Below are 22,834 nucleotides of genomic sequence, written 5' to 3' on the forward strand. Positions count from 1 at the left end.
GCCCATTGCGTTCATGCCAGCTCTTTGAAAGAGCTTTCCAAATAGTCCCATTCACCTCCTCCTACCCCATAGTTCTGTAAATTCACTTAAAATAAATTGAGAGGAAGTTGTATTACTTCAGTGTTCAAGAGTAAGTTAAAGACTAGCCAATCAGTCTGTGGAGAGATGACATTCAAAACAAAGACAGAATTAAAAATAATACATGAGATAGAAGGAGGCTGAAGCATATGTTTATATTCCTGGCATTAGAAAAAAACATTTAAAGAACGAACTAGTAGAATTAGAGGCATTTGCAGTCTTTGGAACAGGGCACCTTTAATATAATAAATGACCCAAGATGCTTCACAGAGGTGAAGGGAGATGCTGAGTAGAATTACAGGATGCAAAGGCATAGTCAAAAAGAAGGTTTTTGAAGGTGGCATGAGAGGTTAAAAAGGCCAAGAGGTTTTAGAGAGAGAGTTTGAATCTTGCACCACTCAGGAGGGTGTTTGCAAAGGAGACCAGAGTTAGAAGAGGAGCAGGCGTGTGCCAACACATGGCTGGAGAATCTTGCAGGCATAGGTGAGAAAGGGCTGTGAGAAGCTTGTAAATGAAGATGAGGATTTTGAACTTTTGTGTGTTGGGGACCCAATTAATGTTGATGAGAATAGAACGTTAGGAAAGTGGGATTTGATATGAGATGGCTTGTAGACAGTGGAGCTTTGGATGACTTGGAGTTTATGTAGCTTGGAGCACAATGGGCTGATGATATGAATACTGGATAGGTCAAGTTTGTCTCTGTGCTGGTGGGGCTGAAGTATATTTAGAGGCAGGCACTGTTGCACAGTATGAAAGTCAAATTCTTAGGTGAGAAGAAGCTTATAGCAGTTACTAGAGAATGGCTTAACTTGTCAGTTGAAATATAAATTATTTTGCTTTTAAATTTTATAGTTGCACACATTCAGAACACTGCACCAATATGGGATACAAATATGGTTCATAATCATTAAACATACTGCATTATGCAACAATATGGAATAATATCATCAGTATTATGGCTCCACATACAACAGTATAATGCTCTCATGTAATCTCATTGTAAAGTCTCGAAGATGTTAAAAGCAAATTTGAAGTGTACTTGTTTAAGCTTGATCATGGCAATGTCTGATCCCAATGTAAGTTATACACTACTACAGTATGCCTTTTCTGTTAAACCATTAGGAGGTACTGTGTCCTGGTGTCAAATAAATCAAACAAAAGTGCCCCCTTTTTATAAAGTCACAACTAATAAAATCCAAATCAAAAAAAGACAAAGGAAACTTATCAAATTAAATATTTTTTAAAATTCAGAAGATGTGGCATGATTTATGTCAATTGGATCCACAGCCCTGGCCCTCCCCCACTAATTGGCAGAATTGTTTTTAGTCCAGTGGTGTAAAATATTCTTTGCCATGATGTACCTATATCAGAGCATGAAAATTGACAAGCCTGCAGGAATCTAGATGGTTACCTAATTTTGATTATTAGTCTAATACAAAGTAAAGCCAACAATAGCCATATGTAATTATTTCATAACCTTGTAGTGCTTTTTATGTTTATTCTAAATCAGAAGATATTCAACTTAAATTCAAAAGAAAACACCAACCCCACCTTGTGATTACACAAGAATTGTACTTTCTTAACCTGTATAATTGGCAAAAGAAGCAATGGTGATATGAGGAAAAGCTTTTTTACGCAGCGGGTGGTTAGGATCTGGAATGCACTGTCTGAGATTGTGGTGGAGGCAGATTCAATCAAGGCCTTCAAAAGAGAATTGGATAATTATATGAAGAGAAAAAAATTGCAAAGCTACAGGGACAAGGTGGGGGAGTGGACTAAGTTGCTCTTGAAGAGAGCTGGCATGGACACAACCGGCTCAATGGCCTCCATTCTATGATTGTATGATAAAATTTGCTGGAGTTCTTTAACACTGAATATTTTTGCCATCAAAAATTAGGCCTTGAATATGGGGTTTTAAACATGGGTTTCACTTATTCTTAAGATAGGAAATTTCAAAACGCAGATGCAGTTCTTTGTAAACCTTGCTATGAACCAACAACTGTATTCATCATTTGCACAATCTTAGAGGAGGCAGAGGACTGTTTATCTTGGAAGTCCCTGTCAAGTTAAAAAGAAATTCCTTTTTTATGACTGCAGAATATCCAAAAGTGCTTCATAGTCAACGAAGTCCTTCTAAATTGTTGTCACGGTTATAATGTAGGGATAGCTTTAAATGATGTGGAGCCCCAAAACAAATTAGCTTTCTCCTTCAGAAACTGATCCAGATAGGCAATTGCAGAACCAAATAGATATTATTCAACCATTGCAGTCAGCTGAAGACCTATGTGTTCCAGGATTCAGCTAAATGAGCTATTTCAAAGTCCACAATGCTTCGGATAACTGAGCAGAATGTATCTGATTGCTTGCACATATTTAGAGCCTTGGAAGAATGGCAGGTCGTGCTTATTGCTTCACTGGAAACCTCCTGCAACTAGTGAGCAGTTTAAGGGTTTGACTCCCTTCTTCCACTCAATCTGACAATTGTAATTTAAATTACTTTCTATTTTTTTTTAGAATTTCTGTTTGGACAGATTTAGCGTGAGTGGTATAGATGCTGCTACTGGGATTGATTAAGACCAGTCCCGCAATCACCAATGTGTACAAAACTGTTTGGAGCCAATATGCTTGTACCAGTATAAATGATGTCTAAAAGGTTAAAGGACTGGTGCTAACCCCATCTGAATGGTAATGAGCTATTTGCTGAATTGGTTTATGTCTATTTTAATTAATGGATTCAGGTGCAGATTTGGGCAGCTACATAGAGTACAACAATGGTGGGTGACACATAATGGGAGGGAAGCAAATAAAAGGAAATGTCAGTGTGAGGATAACATTTCTGAAAGGCTCCAAAGGCATATCTATGTATTAGCAACCTTTGCCAAAGCTGAAGGAGTAGGATATTAAGAAGTGACGGACAGAAGTCCCACTTGCAGGCTTGAAACTGTTAACTGACCAGTTCTAGCACTGGCTGTAGTGCATGTTAGAGGTACAATGGACAGCACAGTTCTGCTGACCTAGACATGTGAAGACCTACTTCCCCATGTTAAGAAAAATATATTGCTTCAAAATTCCATTATTTTGTTTCCTCCAGTTTACCTCTCCTCACTTAAAGGACTGACGCATGTTGGAATATGGTTCCAGAGTGGCCACCTCACCTGAAGTAGTTCACCTAGGTTGTCATTCTTCATGTATCAATGTAAAGCCGTGTGAGAGCATGCTCTGACATGCGTTTAAGTCTTCAGAAGAAGGAATTTCCTCCACACAAGATCAGATGGCAGGTTATTCAAGACCAAAGTATGGAAAGTCCTCATCAGGGAACTCCTCTTTGCTGACGATGCTGCATTAACATCTCACACTGAAGAGTGTCTGCAGAGACTCATCGACAGGTTTGCGGCTGCCTGCAATGAATTTGGCCTAACCATCAGCCTCAAGAAAACGAACATCGTGGGACAGGACGTCAGAAATGCTCCATCCATCAATATCGGTGACTACGCTCTGGAAGTGGTTCAAGAGTTCACCTACCTAGGCTCAACTATCACCAGTAACCTGTCTCTCGATGCAGAAATCAACAAGCGCATGGGAAAGGCGTCTGCTGCTATGTCCAGACTGGCCAAGAGGGTGTGGGAAAATGGTGCACTGACACTGAACACAAAAGTCAGAGTGTTTCAAGCCTGTGTCCTCAGTACGTTGCTCTCAGCGAGGCCTGGACAACGTATGTCAGCCAAGAGCAACGTCTCAACGCATTCCATCTTCGCTGTCACCAGAGAATCCTTGGCATCAGGTGGCAGGACCGTATCTCCAACACAGAAATCCTCAAGGCGGCCAACATCCCCAGCATATACACCCGACTGAGTCAGCGGCGCTTGAGATGGCTTGGCCATGTGAGCCGCATGGAAGATGGCAGGGTCCCCAAGGACACATTGTACAGCGCAATCATCACTGGTATCAGACCCACCAGCCGTCCATGTCTTCGCTTTAAAGATATCTGCAAACGCGACATGAAGTCCTGCGACACTGATCACAAGTCGTGGGAGTCAGTTGCCAGTGATCGCCAGAGCTGGCAGACAGCTATAAAGGTGGGGCTAAAGAGAGGCGAGTTGAAGAGACTTAGCAGTTGGCAGGAAAAGTGACAGAAGTGTAAGGAGAGAGCCAACTGTGTAACAGCCCTGACAACCAATTTTATCTGCAGCACCTGTGGAAGAGTCTGTCACTCTAGAATTGGCCTTTATAGCCACTCCAAGCGCTGCTCCACAAACCACTGACCACCTCTAGGCACTTACCCATTGTCTCTCAAGACAAGGAGGCCAAAGAAGAAGAAAGAAATGTAAAGCCAAGTGTCAACAGGCTTTCAACAGTGGAAAGCATCACAGCCATGCGCGTGACTGTTTTTCCACAACATTCATAGAGTCATAGAGAGATACTGAAACAGGCCCTTCAGCCCACCGAGTCTGTGCCAACCATCAACCACCCATTTATACTAATCCTACATTAATCCCTACCACATCCCCACCTTCCCTCAATTCTCCTACACTAGGAGCAATTTACAATGGCCAATTTACCTATCAACCTGCAAGTCTTTGGCTGTGGGAGCAAACCGGAGCACCCGGCAGAAACCCACGCAGTCACAGGGAAAACTTGCAAACTCCGCACAGACAGTACCCAGAACTGAGCCCGGGTCGCTGGAGTTGTGAGGCTGCGGTGCTAACCACTTGTGCCGCCCAATTCACATACATGCAATTCCCAGCAAGGAACTGGTATCAGGAATCACAGAATTGTTACAGTGCAGAAGGAGGCCTTTCGGCCCATCATGTCTGCACCGGCTCTCCAAAAGAGCAATTTACTCAGTTCCATTCCCCTGCCTTCTCCCCTTAGCCCTGCACATTCTTCCTTTTCATATAACAGTCTAATTCCCTTTTGAGTGCTTCAATTGAACTTGCCTCCACCACATTCTCAGGCAGTGCATTCCAGACCTTAACCACTCGCTGTGTGGAAAAACTTTGTCCTCAGGTCACTTTTGCTTCTCTTACCAAATACTTTAAATCTGTGCCCTCTCGTTCTCAATCCTTTCACGAGTGGGAACAGTTTCTCTCTATCCGCTCTGTCCAGACCCCTCATGATTTTGAATACTTCTATCAAATCACCTCTCAGCCTGTTCTTCTCCAAGGAAAACAGTCCTAACTTCTCCAATCTATCTTCATAACTGAAATTCCTCATCCCTGGAACCATTCTCATGAATCTTTTCTGTACTCTCTCCAATGCCCTCACTTCTTTCCTAAAGTGCGACACCCAGAACTAGCTGCAATACTCCAGCTGAGGCCAAACTAATGTCTTATACAAGTTCAACATAACTTCCTTGCTCTTGTACTCTATGCCCCTATTGATAAAGCCTAAGATACTGTATGCTTTATTAACTGCTCTCTTACCCTGTCCTGCACCTTCAATGACATATGCACGTATACACCTAGGTCCCTCTGCTCCTGCACCCCCTTTAGAATTGTACCCTTTATTTTAAATTGTCTCTATGTTCTTCCTACCAAAATGAATCACTTCACATTTCTCTGCATTGAACTTTATCTGCCACCTGTCTGCCCATTCCACCAATTTGTCAATGTCCTTTTGAAGTTCTACACCATCCTTCACACAGTTCACAATGCTTCCAACTTTCGTATCATCTGCAAACTTTGAAATTATGCCCTGTACACCAAGATCTAGGTTATTAATAGATATCAGGAAAAACAAGGGTCCCAATACTGACCCCTGGGGAACTCCACTACAAACCTTCCTCCAACCTGAAAAACATCCATTAACCACTACTATCTTTCCTGTCACTTAGCCAATTCCATATCCATGTTGCTGCCGTCCCTCTTATTCCATGAGCTATAATTTTGCTGACAGATCTGTTGTGTGGCACTGTATCAAACGCCTTTTGAAAGTCCATGTACACCACATCAACAGCATTGCCCTCATCAACCCTCTTTGTTGCCTCCTGAAAAAACTCCAGCAAATTAGTTAAACATGATTTTCCCTTAAGAAATCCATGCTGGCTTTCCTTAATTAACCCGTATTTGTCCATGTGACCATCAATTTTTTCCTGAATTATATACAGGCCAGTCAGTTTCCCCACCACCGAAGTTAAACTGACTGGCCTGTAGTTGCTGGGCTTATCTTTATGCCCTTTTTTTGAACAAGGGTGTAACATTTGCAATTCTCCAGTCCTCTGGCACCACCCCCGAGTCTAAGGAAAAATGAAAAATTATGGCCAGTGCCTCTATGATTTCCACCCTCACTTCCCTCAGTATCCTTCGATGCATCTCCTCTGGTCCTGGTGCTTTATCCACTTTAAATACAGACAGCCAATCTAATTCTTCCTCTTTATCAATTTTAAACCCTTCTACTGTCGGAATTACCTCCTCTTTCACAATTGCCTGGGTTGCATCTTCTTCCTTGGTAAAGACAGATGCAAAGTATTCATTTAATACCTCAGCTATGCCTCTGCCTCCATGTGTAAATCCCCTTTCTGGTCCCCAATCGGCCTCACTCCTTCTTTTACCACCTTTTATATGTCTATAGAAAACTTTGGGATTTCCTTTAATGCTAGCTGCCAGTCTCTTTTCATGCCCTCTCTTTGCTTTCACTTCCCCTCTGGACTTTTTATATTCAGCCTGATTCTCAATAGTATTTTCGACCTGGCATATGTCGTCGTCTTCTTTATATTACACTACCTCTATTGTCACCCAGGGAGCACTGGATTTGTTTGTCCTACCTTTCCCCTTTGAGGGAACATACCTTGACTGAATATACAATGGGTGGTAGGATTCTACGAAGTACAGAAGGTCAGACGGACCTTGATGTACTTGTCCATAGATCACTGAAGGCAGCAGCACAAGTAGATAAGGTGGTTCGGAAGGCATATGGGATACTTGCCTTTATTAGCCGAGGCATAGAATATAAGAGCAGGTAGGTTATGATTTCTTTTTTTGGGCCTCCTTATCTCGAGAGACAATGGATACGCGCCTGGAGGTGGTCAGTGGTTTGTGAAGCAGCGCCTGGAGTGGCTATAAAGGCCAATTCTGGAGTGACAGGCTCTTCCACAGGTGCTGCAGAGAAATTTGTTTGTTGGGGCTGTTGCACAGTTGGTTATGATGGAGCTGTATAAAATGCTAGTTAGGTCACAGCTGGAGTACTGTGTACAGTTCTGGTCGCCACACTATAGGAAGGATGTGATTGCATTGGAGAGGGTGCAGAGGAGATTCACCAGGATGTTGCCTGGACTGGAGCATTTCAGCTATGAAGAGAGACTAGATAGGCGAGGGTTGTTTTCCTCCGAGCAGAGAAGGCTGAGGGGGGAACCTGATTGACGTATACAAAATTATGAGGTGCATAGCTAGGGTAGATAGGAAGAAACTTTTTCCCTTAGCGGAGTTGTCAATAACCAGGGGGCATAGATTTAAGGTAAGGGGCAGAAGGTTTAGAGGGCATTTGAGGAAGGTTTTTTCACCCAGAGGGTGGTTGGAATCTGAAACACACTGCCTGAAGGGGTGATAGAGGCAGGAGCTTTCATAACGCTTAAGAAATATTTAAATGAGCACTTGAAATGCCATAGCATACAAGGCTGCAGGCCAAGTGCTGGAAAATGGGATTAGAATAGATAGGTGCTTGATGGCCGGAACGGACATGATGGGCTGAAGGGCCTGTTTCTGTGATGTATAACTCTATGACTCTGTGACTGTACCTGAATTGTCTCTTCTTTGAAGTTAGCCCATTGTTCATCTACCAGTTTTCCTGCCAACTTTTGACTTCAATTTATTCGCCCCAGCTCTATTCTTACCCCATTGATGTTGATTCTTACTCTGGATTGTTCTTTGTCATTTTCTATAGTCAGTCTAAACTTTAAGATACAATGATCACTGTCTCCTGAATGCTCTCCTACAGATACTTGATCCACTTGGCCCACTTCATTCCCAAGAACCAGGTCTAGCAATGCCTCCTTTCTCATTGGACTAGCAACATACTGCTGCAGAAAATTTTCCTGAACACACTCTAGGAACTCTTGCGCCTCACTGCCCTTTACACTACTACTATCCAAGTTTATGTTTGGATAACTAAAGTCCCCCATTACAACTACTCTATAATTTTTGCACCTCTCTTTAATTTCCTTGCAAATTTTTTCCTGCATGTCCTTCCCACTAGTTGGTGGCCTATAGATAACACCAAGCAATGTAACTGCAACTTATTTGTTCCTTAGCTCTAGCCACATTGATTCTGTCCTCAACCCCTCTGGGTTTCCACATGGCAATCTGCTCCTGTACCTCACCAATCTTATTAACCACACACCGTGTATTCACATACATGCAAATTAACCCTGATTTAGGCTTTATTACTTTCTCCCTTACTCTGACCCCACCTAATAACTTACTATTCCCTGCTGTGGTGCTATCTATCTCTCCCAGTATCCTTTCTGATATTTGCTCCTGGTTCCCACACCCCTGACAAGTTACCAGTTTTGCTTTCCTCTGATCTGCATTCCTCTCAGGTTCCCATCACCCCGCCAATCTAGTTTAAACCCTCCCCGACAACGCTAGCAAACCGCCCTGCAAGGATAGTAGCCCCAGTCCTGCTAAGATGCAGCCCATTCATCTTGTACAGGTCCCACCTGCCCCAGAGCTGGTCCCAATGCCTCAAATAGCTGATGTCCTTCCTCCTACACCAGTTCTCCAGCCACGTGTTTAATCGCTCAATTCTCCTATTCCTATGTTCACTCACACGTGGGACTGGGAGTAATCCTGAGATTACTGCTTTTGAGGCCCTGCTTTTTAATCTTCCGAGCTCCCTAAAATCTGCTTTCAGGACCTCATCCCCCTTCTTAATCCAACTTTACTTTCTTAACCCTACTTTAGAGGGTAAATCCCAGTTAAATGCTAACTGCAGATCAGATTTTTAGAAAGATAATGACTCTTAAAATCCCCACTCACCAAACTCATATCTCCACACTCAGCTTGCAATCTGAACGCCTGGTCTGAAGAGGAACTCTGGCTGAAATTGCCTTTCTCTAGCCCATATGAGTCAATTGCTCAATCTTACTGCAACTCCAGCTAACTCAGCATAGTCTAGAGATTATTGTAGAATGTTACAAGGCAGAAACAAGACATTCAGCCTATTAACCTTACAACAGTTTTTTTCCCTCCCTATGAGCCACTTAATCTAACACCAATCTCCCGCTTGTTCCCGGTATCCTGTTATATTTCTCGTTAACAAGCCACTATCTAATCTCCTTTCTAATAATAAAATTGGGCTCATCAACAGTTTGTGGCAGGCAATTCCACATTCTAACCAGTCACTCTGTAAACACACTTTTTAAAAACTTCCCTTTAATTTTTAAAATCTTATATTTGTGCCCTTTTGCTGCTGTTTTGAAAATGGTGGAAACAAAAACAACTTGCATTTATGAAGCATCTTTAACACAGAAAAATGACCCCAAGGTGCTTCACAGAGATGCAAGAAAATTAAACACCATATCAAAGAGAGAGATTAGGAGGGAATGACCAAAAATATAGCCACAGAGGTGGATTTTAAGGAGCATCTTAAAAGGAGGAAAGGGAGAGTCAAAGGGATTTAGGGAGGAAAATCAAGAGAGTGAGCTTTAGGCAGCTGAAGGCACAGCTACCAATATTGGGGCATAGGGGGAAGGGTATCAAAGGAAGTTACAGTACAGGTAGTACAGCTGAAGAACTAGGGAGGTTACAAAGGTAGGGAGGGCACGGTCATAGACAAATCTAAGCACAAGAATGAGAATTGGAAATTTGAGGTTTTGGAGGACAAAGAGCCAATGTTGTCAATCAGAACAGGTGTGATGGGCAAGAAAATCCTTGCTTAAGCTTAGGATACTGGCAGCATAATTTTTGATGATCTGAAATTTGTTGAGGATGAGATGTCAGCTAGGAGGACATTAGGGTAAGCAAGTCTAGAGGTGACAAAATTACAAATGAGTGTTTCAGCAGTGGATGTGCTAAGGAAGCAACTTACATTATTCTTGTGGATTGTCCTGATGAGTGCAAGACAAAAAGCTTCGACAACATGTCTCTATTTTCAGCAATACTGAAGTTCTGTACTACCAAACGACTATTTATATTATAAAGGTGGAAGCAGGCAGTCTTCGTGAAGGCAAGCATATAGGGTTAGAAACGATGTTTCGTTATGACTGAGGCTGTCTTTCTCTCGTTCCACTTCTCCACATGTCACAACATATATTTAAATGTTTTACCCAGTTACCAGAACTTTATCTATTTTAGTTTTAGAATAAAATCCACCAACCAGGTTTCTTTAATAAACAACAAAATTATTAATTTATTATAAAACAAGACTTAATCAATGAAGATGCAAAGCTTATTAACACACAGGTTGAAATATTAAAGTTACCTTCTAAATTAAACAGCACACACATACCGGTTTTAAAAAAAATTCTCTGCAGAGATCTCTTTACAAAAAAAGACAACAAAAACTTTGGTCAAATACTTGTTAATTCTTGAAGGAAAAGGATAAGATATTGTATGTTCCCAGCTGGGGGTGCTTTATTCTGGTGTCCAGATACGATTGTCACTGGGATCTTTTTGGAGCAGTTCTTTTCAGGCGATGTTGAGGATTCCAGGCGAATCACTGCATCAGGAGTTTCAGCTATCCCACTGGATGCTCAGGGTTTCTCAAAGAGGTGGAAAAAGGATGAGCTGGTGGCTTCTCCCTTAGCAGGCTTACCACCAACTGATTCAAAACAATATCCAAAAACAAAACCACCATAAATCTTGACATGTCACTTCTCTGTAAACAACTCCCATAGTCAGAAAGCTCCAGCTGTTTACTTAGCTAAAGACATGTGACTTCCAGTAAGTGTTTTTTAAACAAAGTCCCAAGTCTTTCCAGTGTCCTTTTTTTAAAAAAAAACAAGTCCAGCAGCTCTTCAGATATTTCCACAGACTTTTACCCAGAAGTCCTCAAAAATATTAAAACATGGAAACATCTTCGTAACAGTGTTGAGTTGAATAGAACATCAAAGTTGTTAACAAACTGTCTCAACCTGAGCCAGTAGTCATGGAGGAGAATGGAGTTGGTGGCGGATATGGTTTTTGTGGTGGAGGCTGATGATGATGATGTCTTCTGTCTTCCCAATGTTTATCTGGAGGAAATTACAAGCAGTCTGACCACACAGAGGTTGTGGAGGGGTCTAAAGAGATGATGGAGAGCTAGAGTTGGGTGTCATCTGTGTACATGTGGAATCTGACCAAGTGTATGGATGATGTCATCAGGCGGAAGAGGAGGGGGTCAAAGATGAATCCTTGGGGGATACTGAATGTGATAATGTGGGGGTGTGAAGCAAACTCATTGCTAGAGATGGTCTGGTTATGATTGAATGAGTGGAACCAAACATGGGCAATCCCACAAAGGTGGACAGTGAAGGACAACTGTTGGATGAAGATGCAGAGAGATTGAAGAGGATGAAGAGAGATAATCTACCATCATCATAGTCACAAAGTATGTCTTTTGTCACTTTGGTTAGGGCCATTTCAGGGTTGTTGGAGGGGTAGATACTTGATAGAAGGTACTTAAATAGGCAGCGTGGGAGACGGGCATGAATCTGGGAGGCAACAATAAATTGAAGGATTTTGGAGAGGAAAGGAAGGTTGGAGATTGGGTGCCAGTTAGGGAAGACAGAAGAATTGAGGCTTGATTTTTAGTTGAGGAGGGGGCTTATAATAGTTTTGAAAAATAGGAGTCCGTGCCTAAGGAGAGGTTGCTATTTACAAGATTGAATAAAGGAAGGGAAGTTAGATGATCAGGAGTTTAGTGGGAATGGGTCATAGGAGAAGGTGGGAAATCTCATTGATGAGATAAGCTTAAAGAGAGCAAGGGGAAGAAACTATAGAGAGGTGAAGGTTCAGATGAGGGTAGATTGTTTGGCTAAGTGGGGAAAGGAAAGGCAAAAGCAGCAGAGGGAGTTGAATGGATGGTTCCTATCTTGGATACAAAAATATTCATGAGATCCTTGCATGTAATCTGTCACGTTTTTATGATTGGATCTACTTGCATTGCCATTGTTAATGACTTTTGCAGCTCCTCACAGACCGCATGGATCGGTTGGAGCAGCAGTTGGATGCACTTAGGAGTATGCAGGTGGCGGAAAGCATCATAGACAGGAGTTTTAGAGATGTGGTTACACCCAAGATGCAGGCAGATAGATGGGTGATGGCTAGAAGGGGCAGGCAGTCAGTGCAGGAATCCCCTGTGGCTATCCCCCTCTCTAACAAGTATACCGTTTTGGATACTGTTAGGGGGGATGGCCTAACAGGGGAAAACAACAGCAGCAGCCAGAGCAGTGGCACCATGGCTGGCTCTGTTGTTCAGCAGGGAGGGACAAAGCACAGAAGAGCAATAGCTATAAGGGACTCTATAGTCAGGGGCACAGATAGGCACTTCTGCGGACGTGAAAGAGACTCCAGGATGGTATGTTGCCTCCCTGGTGCCAAGGTCAAGGATGTCTCTGAATGGGCAGGGGGCATTCTGAAGGGGGAGGGTGAACAGCCAGAGGTTGTGGTACACATTGGTACTAACAACATAGGCAGGAAGAGTGACGAGGTCCCTGCAGGGGGAGTTCAGGGAGTTAGGTAGAAAGTTAAAAGACAGGACCTCTAGGGTTGTAATCTCGGGATTACTCCCTGTGCCACATGCCAATGAGGCTAGAAATCGGAAGGTAGTGCGGCTAAACACGTGGCTGAACAGCTGGTGTAGAAGGGAGGGTTTCAGATATCTGGATCTGTAGGATCTCTTCCAGGACAGGTGGGATCTGTACAAGAAGGACGGGTTGCATCTAAAGTGGGGGGGCACAAATATCCTGGCTGCGAGGTTTGCTAGCATCACTCGGGAGGGTTTAAACGTGTGGCAGGGGGGTGGGAACCAGAGCAGTAGGGCAGCAGGTGAAATAACTCAGGGGGAACTAGTGAATAAGGCCAGTAAGACTGAGAGGAAGAGCAGGCAGGGAGATGTTGCTGAGCACAGCGGGACTGGTGGTCTGAAGTGCATTTGTTTCAATGCGAGAAGTATAACAGGTAAGGCAGATGAACTTAGAGCTTGGATTAGTACTTGGAACTATGATGTTGTTGCTATTACAGAGACTTGGTTGAGGGAAGGACAGGGTTGGCAGCTAAACGTTCTGGGATTTAGATGCTTCAGGCAGGATAGAGGGGGATGTAAAAGGGGTGGGGGAGTTGCATTACTGGTTAAGGAGAATATCACAGCTGTACTGCAGGAGGACACCTCGGAGGGATCATGCAGCGAGGCAATATGGTTAGAGCTCAGGAATAGGAAGGGTGCAGTCACAATGTTGGGGGTTTACTACAGGCCTCCCAACAGCCAGCGGGAGATAGAGGAGCAGATATGTAGACAGATTTTGGAAAGATGTCAAAGCAACAGGATTGTTGTGGTGGGTGATTTTAACTTCCCCTATATTGACTGGAACTCGCTTAGTGCTAGGGGCTTGGATGGGGCAGAATTTGTGAGGAGCATCCAGGAGGGCTTCTTGAAACAATATGTAGATAGTCCAACTAGGGAAGGGGCCGTACTGGACCTGGTATTGGGGAATGAGCCCGGCCAGGTGGTCGAAGTCTCAGTAGGGGAGCATTTTGGGAACAGTGCCCATAATTCCGTGTTTTAAGGTACTTGTGGATAAGGATAAGAGTAGTCCTCGGGTGAAGGTGCTAAATTGGGGGAAGGCTAATTATAACAATATTAGGCAGGAACTGAAGAATTTAGATTGGGGGCGGCTGTTTGAGGGTAAATCAACATCTGACATGTGGGAGTCCTTCAAGCGTCAGTTGATTAGAATCCAGGACCGGCATGTTCCTGTGAGGAAGAAGGATAAGTTTGGCAAGTTTCGGGACCCTTGGATAACGAGGGATATTGTGAGCTGAGTCAAAAAGAAAAAGGAGGCATTCGTAAGGGCTGGAAGGCTGGGTACAGACAAAGCACTTGAGGAATATAAAGAAACTAGGAAGGAACTTAAGCAAGAAGTCAGGAGGACTAAAAGGGGTCATGAAAAGTCATTGGCAAATAGAATTAAGGAGAATCCCAAGGTCTTTTATTTGTATATAAAGAGCAAGAGGGTAGCCAGGGAAAGAGTTGGCCCACTCAAGGACAGAGGAGGGAATCTATGCATGGAGTCAGAGGAAATGGGTGAGGTACTAAATGAGTACTTTGCATCAGTATTCACCAAAGAGAAGGACTTGGTGGATGATGAGTCTAGGGAAGTGAGTGTAGATAGTCTGGGTCATGTCGCTATCAAAAAGGAGGAGGTGTTGGGCGTCTTGGAAAACAGGGCCTTATAGGATCTATCCCAGAATACTGAGGGAGGCAAGGGAGGAAATTGCTGGGGCCTTGACAGAAATCTTTGTATCTTCATTGGCAATAGGTGAGGTCCCAGAGGACTGGAGAATAGCCAATATTGTTCCTTTGTTTAAGAAGGGTAGCAAGGATAATCCAGGAAATTACAGGCCGGTGAGCCTTACGTCAGTGGTAGGGAAATTATTGGAGAGGATTCTTCGGGACAGGATTTACTCCCATTTGGAAACAAATGGACTTATTAGCGAGAGGCAGCATGGTTTTATGAAGGGGAGGTCATGTCTCACTAACTTGATCGAGTTTTTTGAGGAAGTGATGAAGTTGATTGATGAAGGAAGGGCAGTGGCCATCGTCTACATGGACTTCAGTAAAGCCTTTGACAAGGTCCCTCATGGCAGACTGGTACAAAAGGTAAAGTCACACTGGATCAGAGGTGAGCTGGCAAGATGGATACAGAACTGGCTTGGTCATAGAAGACAGAGGGTAGCAGTGGAAGAGTACTTTTTTGAATGGAGGGCTGTGACTAGTGGTGTTCCGCAGGGATCAGTGCTGGGACCTTTGCTGTTTGTAGTATATATAAATGATTTGGAGGAAAATGTAGCTGGTCTGATTAGTAAGTTTGTGGATGACACAAAGGTTTGTGGAGTTGCGGATAGTGATGAGGATTGTCAGAGATACAGCAGGATATAGATCGGTTGGAGACTTGGGCGGAGAAATGGCAGATGGAGTTTAATCCGGACAAATGTGAGGTAATGCATTTTGGAAGGTCTAATACAGGTGGGAAGTATACAGTAAATGGCAGAACCCTTAGGAGTATTGACAGGCAGAGAGATCTGGGCGTACAGGTCCACAGGTCACTGAAAGTGGCAACGCAGGTGGATAAGGTATTCAAGAAGACATACGGCATGCTTGCCTTCATCGGTCGGGGCATAGAGTATAAACATAGGCAAGTCATGCTGCAGCTGTACAGAACCTTAGTTGGGCCACACTTAGAATATTGCGTGCAATTCTGGTCGCCACACTACCAGAAGGACGTGGAGGCTTTGGAGAGGGTACAGAAGAGGTTTACCAGGATGTTGCCTGGTCTGGAGGGTATTAGCTATGAGGAGAGGTCGGATAAACTCGGATTGTTTTCACTGGAACGGCGGAGGTGGAGGGGTGGCCTGATACAGGTTTACAAAGTTATGAGTGGCATGGACAGAGTGGATAGTCAGAAGCTTTTTCCCAGGGTGGAAGAGTTAGTTACTAGGGGACATAGGTTTAAGGTTCAAGGGACAAAGTTTAGAGGGGATGTGCGAGGCAAGTTTTTTTACACAGAGGGTGGTGAGTGCCTGGAACTTGCTGCTGGGGGAGGTGGTGGAAGCAGGTACGATAGCGACATTTAAGAGGCATCTTGACAAATACATGAATAGGATGGGAATGGAGAGATACGGACCCCGGAAGTGCAGAAGGTTTTAGTTTAGACAGGCATCAAGATCGGCGCAGGCTTGGAGGACCGAATGGCCTGTTCCTGTGTTGTACTGTTCTTTGTTCTTTTACAATATATCTGTACATCAACATCACTCTTTATTTAAAATCTCATCTTGTAAGGTGCATTTCCTTTCCTTATCCTTAATTCCATTATGCATTAATTCTAATTTTTCTACATTGAACTGCATCTGCCATCTTTTTAGCCTAGCTGGATTGTTGATAAGTTTTATACAATTGTTACAATTTACTATGTGCCCCCCAACTGAACATTTAGATTTAATTATCTATATGGCCCAGGCCTACGCTGGTAAATGCATGTCTGAAATGAGCAAGCAAGGAGCTCAAAGTTGTATTTATTACCTTTAATGGTTGCAATAGAGGGAAAGGTACAGCTGTGATATTAGTTTCTCCATAGAGAGCACAGTATCTGTTATAATGATACCTGTAGGATTTACAGCATTGGCCAGTTGAGCATTACAAATATTTTAGGTGCTCATTGTGTGTCACATTATGGTGTTTTTGGGGAGGGGGTCATTAATGGTAACTGCCTACTGTTGGTGTTTAGGGGATAACAGAGGGAAGCAAAATGTGATTTATAAAGATAGAACTTGTAGTTAACATATTGAGGATACAAGTATGACTGTCTGACATTGGTGGATCTAAAAATAGACTCCCTGAGAGCCATTTTCATGGCAATATATAGTAGTACAACATTCCAAACAACCGGCATTGTACTCGACCTATGAGTGCTGAATACTTCTATTTGACACAAACCCTCCCACTTCTTTATTCCCTCTCTTTACTTAGTACCTACACGAAAGAACAATGAACATGAACTTACATCACAAAAAGAGGTAAAGTTGGATTAATTATGCAAATTTCCCCTCCTTCCTGCCCCCATGGTTTCAGGAGATTGTTAAACCTAAGTTAACATAATAAAAGTTCATTTTTCTCTCAAGGCAACACTTACAGGAAGTATTGTCACAAAATACTTGTCTACATTGCCAAATTTTTCACATCATGCTAATCGTAAAAATTGGCAATGTGACTAAAGCAAATTGGCCAAAGTATCAAAGGCAGCAAAAGGAAGCAACAAACCATTAGTGTAATTTTAAACAAACACAGTGCTGCACTGAAGCAGAACAGAAATGCTGCAATGATATGATGCATGCCTGCTGATAGACTAGTATATGTAATAACATTTGTGGCATATTTTAGTCAATTTACTGCAATAAATTATAAATGTTGCTAGTGTATAAACTGGGAAAATTAATTACCATCAAGCATTTTAAATATGGGCACCAAAGTATTAGCATTCTAAATATTTTTCTCTCCTGGGGGTCAGACTCCCTCTTTTTCAGATTATTTTTCTAAATGCCATGTACCATCCACCATCAAAAGGGTAGGTCTGTCACTCTTAAGCCAGTTCCTGCGATATCTGTAAGACTGTCCTGGTGTGAAGGCCCTTGGATATTGTCTCCCTTCTTAAAGGGCAATGCCTGGCCATTGACAGGTACTTCCTCACTGCAGAACTGCTGAGACCAGTATTATGATCCCCATGGAGAGCAACAAACTAAAAGAACTGAATTTACCAAACGGCCCCAATAAAAACAAATGGACAAGATTTCACTTATATAACTTGAACAATCAAACCAAAATCAACATAAATTAAACATGAAATAACAGATAAATCATAGTATATATATATATATATATATATATATATATCATATATAGTTTATGGATTACACATTATCAGATACAATAAAGTTAGATCTCTCAGATTTACTGAGCAGTCCTCTCAGCAAAGATGGCACCAAATAGCCACAAATTTCTTCAAAACTCTGAACTTCAGGTATATTTCCAGCTCCTTCAAGATGTAGACACAGATGTAATGCCTTCTCGTCGATAATGAGCGTTACAGTCTTCTCGTCAGCATTTTGGTCTTGTTGCCTCTTGAACACCTTCAGCCCGGCTCATGATAGCCTTGATGTCATGGTTCCACCAGTCTTTCTTTAAGTCACCGAAAGAAGCTGCCGCAATTCATATTTGCCGATAGCCAGCTCCCAGAATTAGTTTTCTCTCCCTGCAGCTTCTCTGCCAAAAAACCTGCAGCCTGCTTCCATTCTGCAATCTTCAAAATCTGAGCCTGGATAGCTCTAGTGACATGCCTCTGGTCAAACGCCTCTGTGTCTTATCTGTTTCCTACCAGTTTCAATTCTCCAGAAACCTGAAGATTTTAGTTTCACTTTCAGGTTTGAGTCTATCTTAAGCAAACTTTGAAACCAGAGTCAGTGCATTTAGCAGTATTCAACAAGTCTTTTGTTCAAAAAACAGTCTGCACATGCTCCTCCACTGGTCTCGCACCACAGCTTCCATCACACTCCCCCACCCACCCATCCATCACCCCCCTGACTTGGGAAAAAGAAAGCTTTACTGTAATCAGATTTTCTTTACAACAGTTCAGGAATACAGCAATTCTTAACATCATAAAGATTTTAACAAATGGCTTATTACGTACTTTACAAGTAACATTTTCATATTCCACAATTATACAAATCATATTTACAAAATCGTAAGGGCTTAACCAATAACAAAACCAAGTAAATGTGACAGTTAGGATTAGCAAGATTCAAACATCATAAAATTATCATAACTTTTCTTTCTTGCACCTTTTTTTAAACTCTGGACAGAACATCAGCAATTAAATTGCTTTTCTCTGCAACTTGCACAATTTTTATTATAATGGCTGTAACATCAAACTCTAGCAAAACAGCCTAAGGTTCTTTGTTCTGAACTTTTCCAGAAACACAAGTGGATTACGGCCTGTATAGACTAGTATGTCCCCCTGACTATTGGTTGCATATACCTCAAACTGTTATAGAGCCAGTACAAGACACAAAGCCTCTTTCTCGATGGTCAAGTACTTTCTTTGATGTTTATTAAGCTTCCTAGAGAAGAATTCTAATTCTAATATAAAGATAATGGACCATTCCATACCAGCAGCATCATCTTGGAGCAGCACCACTCCTACCCCTACATCACTGGTATAGATAGCCACCTTGAATGGCTTACTAAAATCTGGGGCTGCAAGAATTAGTTCTTTTATCAAAATGGCCTTCAATTTTTCAAATGCCATTTGACATGATTTTGACCATTCGAAATTCATGTTTTTCTTTAACAGATGGGGTGCTGAAGTTAGGGACAAATTTCCTGTAGAACCCACTTATACCCAGAAATCAGAACACTTCTTTCTTTGTCTTGGGTATAGGAAAGTCTAATTTCACCTGAACCTTGGCCTCGCTCAGCAGTACTTGACCTTGACCCACAATATGTCCTTAAATAAGTGACTTTGGCTTTGGCAAACTCACTCTTTGACCAGGTTTTTGACCAGGTTCGCTTTGGCCAGCCTGTCAAATAGAGCTGTCAAATGTCTGACATGTTCATTCCATGTGTCACTGAGCACCAAAAGGCATCAATGTGCACAACACAATTACTTAAACCGGCAATCACTCGATTGGCTAATCTTTGAAATGTAGCCATTAGGTTTTTCATACCAAATGGCATGACTTTACATTGGAACAGACCATCTGTTGTCACAAAAGCAGAAATTTCTTTGGTCAGTCAAGGGACTTTCCAACATCATTTAAGCAAACCAATCTTGCTAACAAAGGCCGCGTTCCCCACCCGATCAATACATTCCTCGAGCCTTGGGATCAGTTAGGAGTCTGTCTTTGTTACCTTTAGGTAATCAACGCGGAATCTTTGAGAACGATCTGGTTTGGATACCAGAACGGCAGGAGAACTCCAACTGCTTTGACTGGGTTCAATTATATTATTAATTAACATGTATTGAATCTCCTCGTTGACTTTGGCCAATTTGCGGGGATTGAGTCTGTAGAGGTCTTGTTTAATTGGTTTAGCTTTTGCTACATTAACCTCATGAATAGCCAGAGAAGTACAACCTGGCTTATCTGTGCACACAGGCTTATACTCCTTCAATATGTCAGCAATGTCTTTCCTCTGTTGTTCAGGTAGATGGTGTAGCGCCTCATCTAGACTCTCCAACACCCCTCCATTCACCAGCTTCACCACAGGAGGCTCAATCTGAGAACTCTCAGTCTCAGACTCAGCATCTGGGTTCATCAAAGGCACCAGTATTACCATCTACGTTCTCTTAACAACTATGCTACACCTACTGGCTGACTATGCTTATTGTCAGAATACCTCTTCAGCATATTCACATGACACACCCTTCGACTCTTTCGTCTGTCTGGGCTGCTAACCAGACAGTTCACATCACTGAGTTTCCTTTTGATACAGTATGGTCCACTAAACCTAGCTTTCAACGGTTCACTAGGCAAAGGCATCATGACCTTATCCCTGGATTGAAAACTATGTGCCTCAGCTCTTCTATCTGCTTGTGCTTTCATCACCGGTTGATAAGCCTTGAAATGTTCTCTGGCCATCGCACAAGCTTTTGAGAGCCTTTCTCGGATATCTGACACATAATCTAGGAGGGTAGTTTCCTTTTCCTGTGCCAAAAATCCGTTCTTAATTAATTTAAGGGGACCCGTACTCTCATGCGCATGGACGAATTTGAACGAACGGAAACCTGTAAACTCGTTTGGTGTGTCGCTAGTTGTAAATAACAAGAATGATATCCCTTTATCCCAATCCTGGGGATAGTCAAGTCAAGGCCCTAATTGTACTCTTTAGGGTTTGGTGATATCTCTCCAAAGCACCTTGGGATTGCAGATTATAAGCAGATGACTTGAGCTGCTTCACTCATAAATTACATATGACCTCTTGAAATACACCAGACATGAAATTTGACCCCTGATCAGGGTGACTTTCTTTTGACAACCCATACCTAGTGAAAAACTGGGCCAACCCTTCAATCACAACTTTTGCTGTGATTGTCTTCAATGGTATTGCCTCTGGAAATCCAGCGGACAAATCCATGATGGTCAGGAAATACTTATGATCTAACTTAGTTGTAGGTAAGGGTCCTACACAATCCACAAGAACCCTACTAAATGGTTCATCAAATGCAGGAATAGGTATTAATGGGATTGGCTTAATCAAAGGCTGTGGCTTCCAAACCATCTGACATGTCTGACAGAAGTCAATCACATCCCTAGCCTGAGTATTCTGAATAACCACTTGACCTGGCATTTGAATCTCATGGGCAATTCTCAAAATTTCTCTGTGGTAGCAAGGAAGGACAACAATTTGATGGACTACAGCCCAATCCTCATTAGCGTGGCCTCTGGGGAGGTCTCCACTTCCTCATCAAAATGTCATTCTTGACATAATAACACTCGGGGACCTTTTCATCCTCTGCTTCAGAACACGCCATCTGAGACAAGCTCCTCAAATCAGGGTCTGCCTGTTGTGCCTCAACCAAGGAAGATCTGCTAAACAATTCACCATTGTTAGCCTTGGAGCCTTTAATACCAACATCTCCAACGAAATCCTTGAAAAAAGGTTTCAGCCAACCAACCCGAATTGTCCACCACAACAACTGAATCCATTTCATCTTGTTTAACCCGATGAGCCTGGGACCTAGTCACAACACAATCCGGGAATAAAAGCAAAATACTGCAGATGCTGGAAATCTGAAATAGAAACAAAAAGTGCTGGAAATACTCAGCAGGTCTGGCAGCATCTGTGGAGAGAGAAGCAGAGTTAACGTTTCAGGTCTGATATGACTCTTCAGAACCTTTCAGAACTCTGAAAAAGAGTCATATCTGACTTGAAATGTCAACTTTGTTTCTCTCTCCACAGATGTTGCCAGGCCTCTGAGTATTTCCAGCACTTTCTGTTTTTATTTCACAATCAGGAACTAGTCCAGGAAATTCTTCGTGCAAAACCTCGGTTTCAGCAGCCTCAGCTGGCTTCTTCAAAACCACTGGAGATGCTAATGCTTTATCAACAGCCAAGTCAATTCTGAGCAAAAAGTCCACACCTTCGATAGGAAAACTAGGAAAAACACTGACGGTAACAGGACCAGTAACTAAGTCACACTTTAAATCAACCCTATATAAAGGAACGGGTAAATAGGTTCCATCAATACCCTGAATTAACACCTTCGCATTCAGCGAACTACCAGGAAAGAAATTCAAGTCACCTGCCAACATCAGTGACTGTGCCATCCCTGTATCTCTAAGGATAACAACTGACTTGCCTGCCTCACCAGACAAAAGTGGGGATACCCGCTAGGACAGTAATTCCAGGAGGTACACCATTTGACTGCACAATTGCGATGGACTTGTTTTTCCACTTCCAACACTCAGTCTTCACATGTCCTTTTTTATGACAAAAATAGTATGTTGGTCCCCTCATACCAAACTTGTTCTCTGAACTTTGTCTTATACTAATCTTAGGTGTGTCAGTGTCTTTACCCTTGCCGTCTTTCTCAATAGAATCAGATTTCTTTTCACTATGAAACTTCCTATCTCTCATTTCTCTGAAAATTTCCAAATTGGGACCTGTGACTACTGCGCTTGTAAATTAATTCATAATCATCTGCCACTACTGCATCTTCCTTTATTTTACAAAGTTTACGTTTTTCCAGGTGGGACCATATTCCCAAAAGGACACTATTTTTGAATTCTTCCATTAGAATCACTTCCCTAAGGCTCTCGATGTCTTGTGCATCCTTCATCGATCTATACCACCTATCCAACACCATTTCCTTCTCTGCAGCCAATTCCACAAACGTCTGGTCCTATTTCCTTTTTAAATTTCTGAATTTCTATCTGTAGACCTCATACCAACTCAGGTTGGAAAACTGTAACTAGTGGAGTGCCACAGGGATCAGTGCTGCAGCCTCCACTATTTATGATCTATAGTCATGACTTGGATGAAGGGACCAAGTGTATCGTAGCCAAATTTGCTG

The sequence above is a fragment of the Heterodontus francisci genome, chromosome 5 (genome assembly GCF_036365525.1).
Source record: "Heterodontus francisci isolate sHetFra1 chromosome 5, sHetFra1.hap1, whole genome shotgun sequence".
Lineage (NCBI taxonomy): Eukaryota > Metazoa > Chordata > Chondrichthyes > Heterodontiformes > Heterodontidae > Heterodontus > Heterodontus francisci.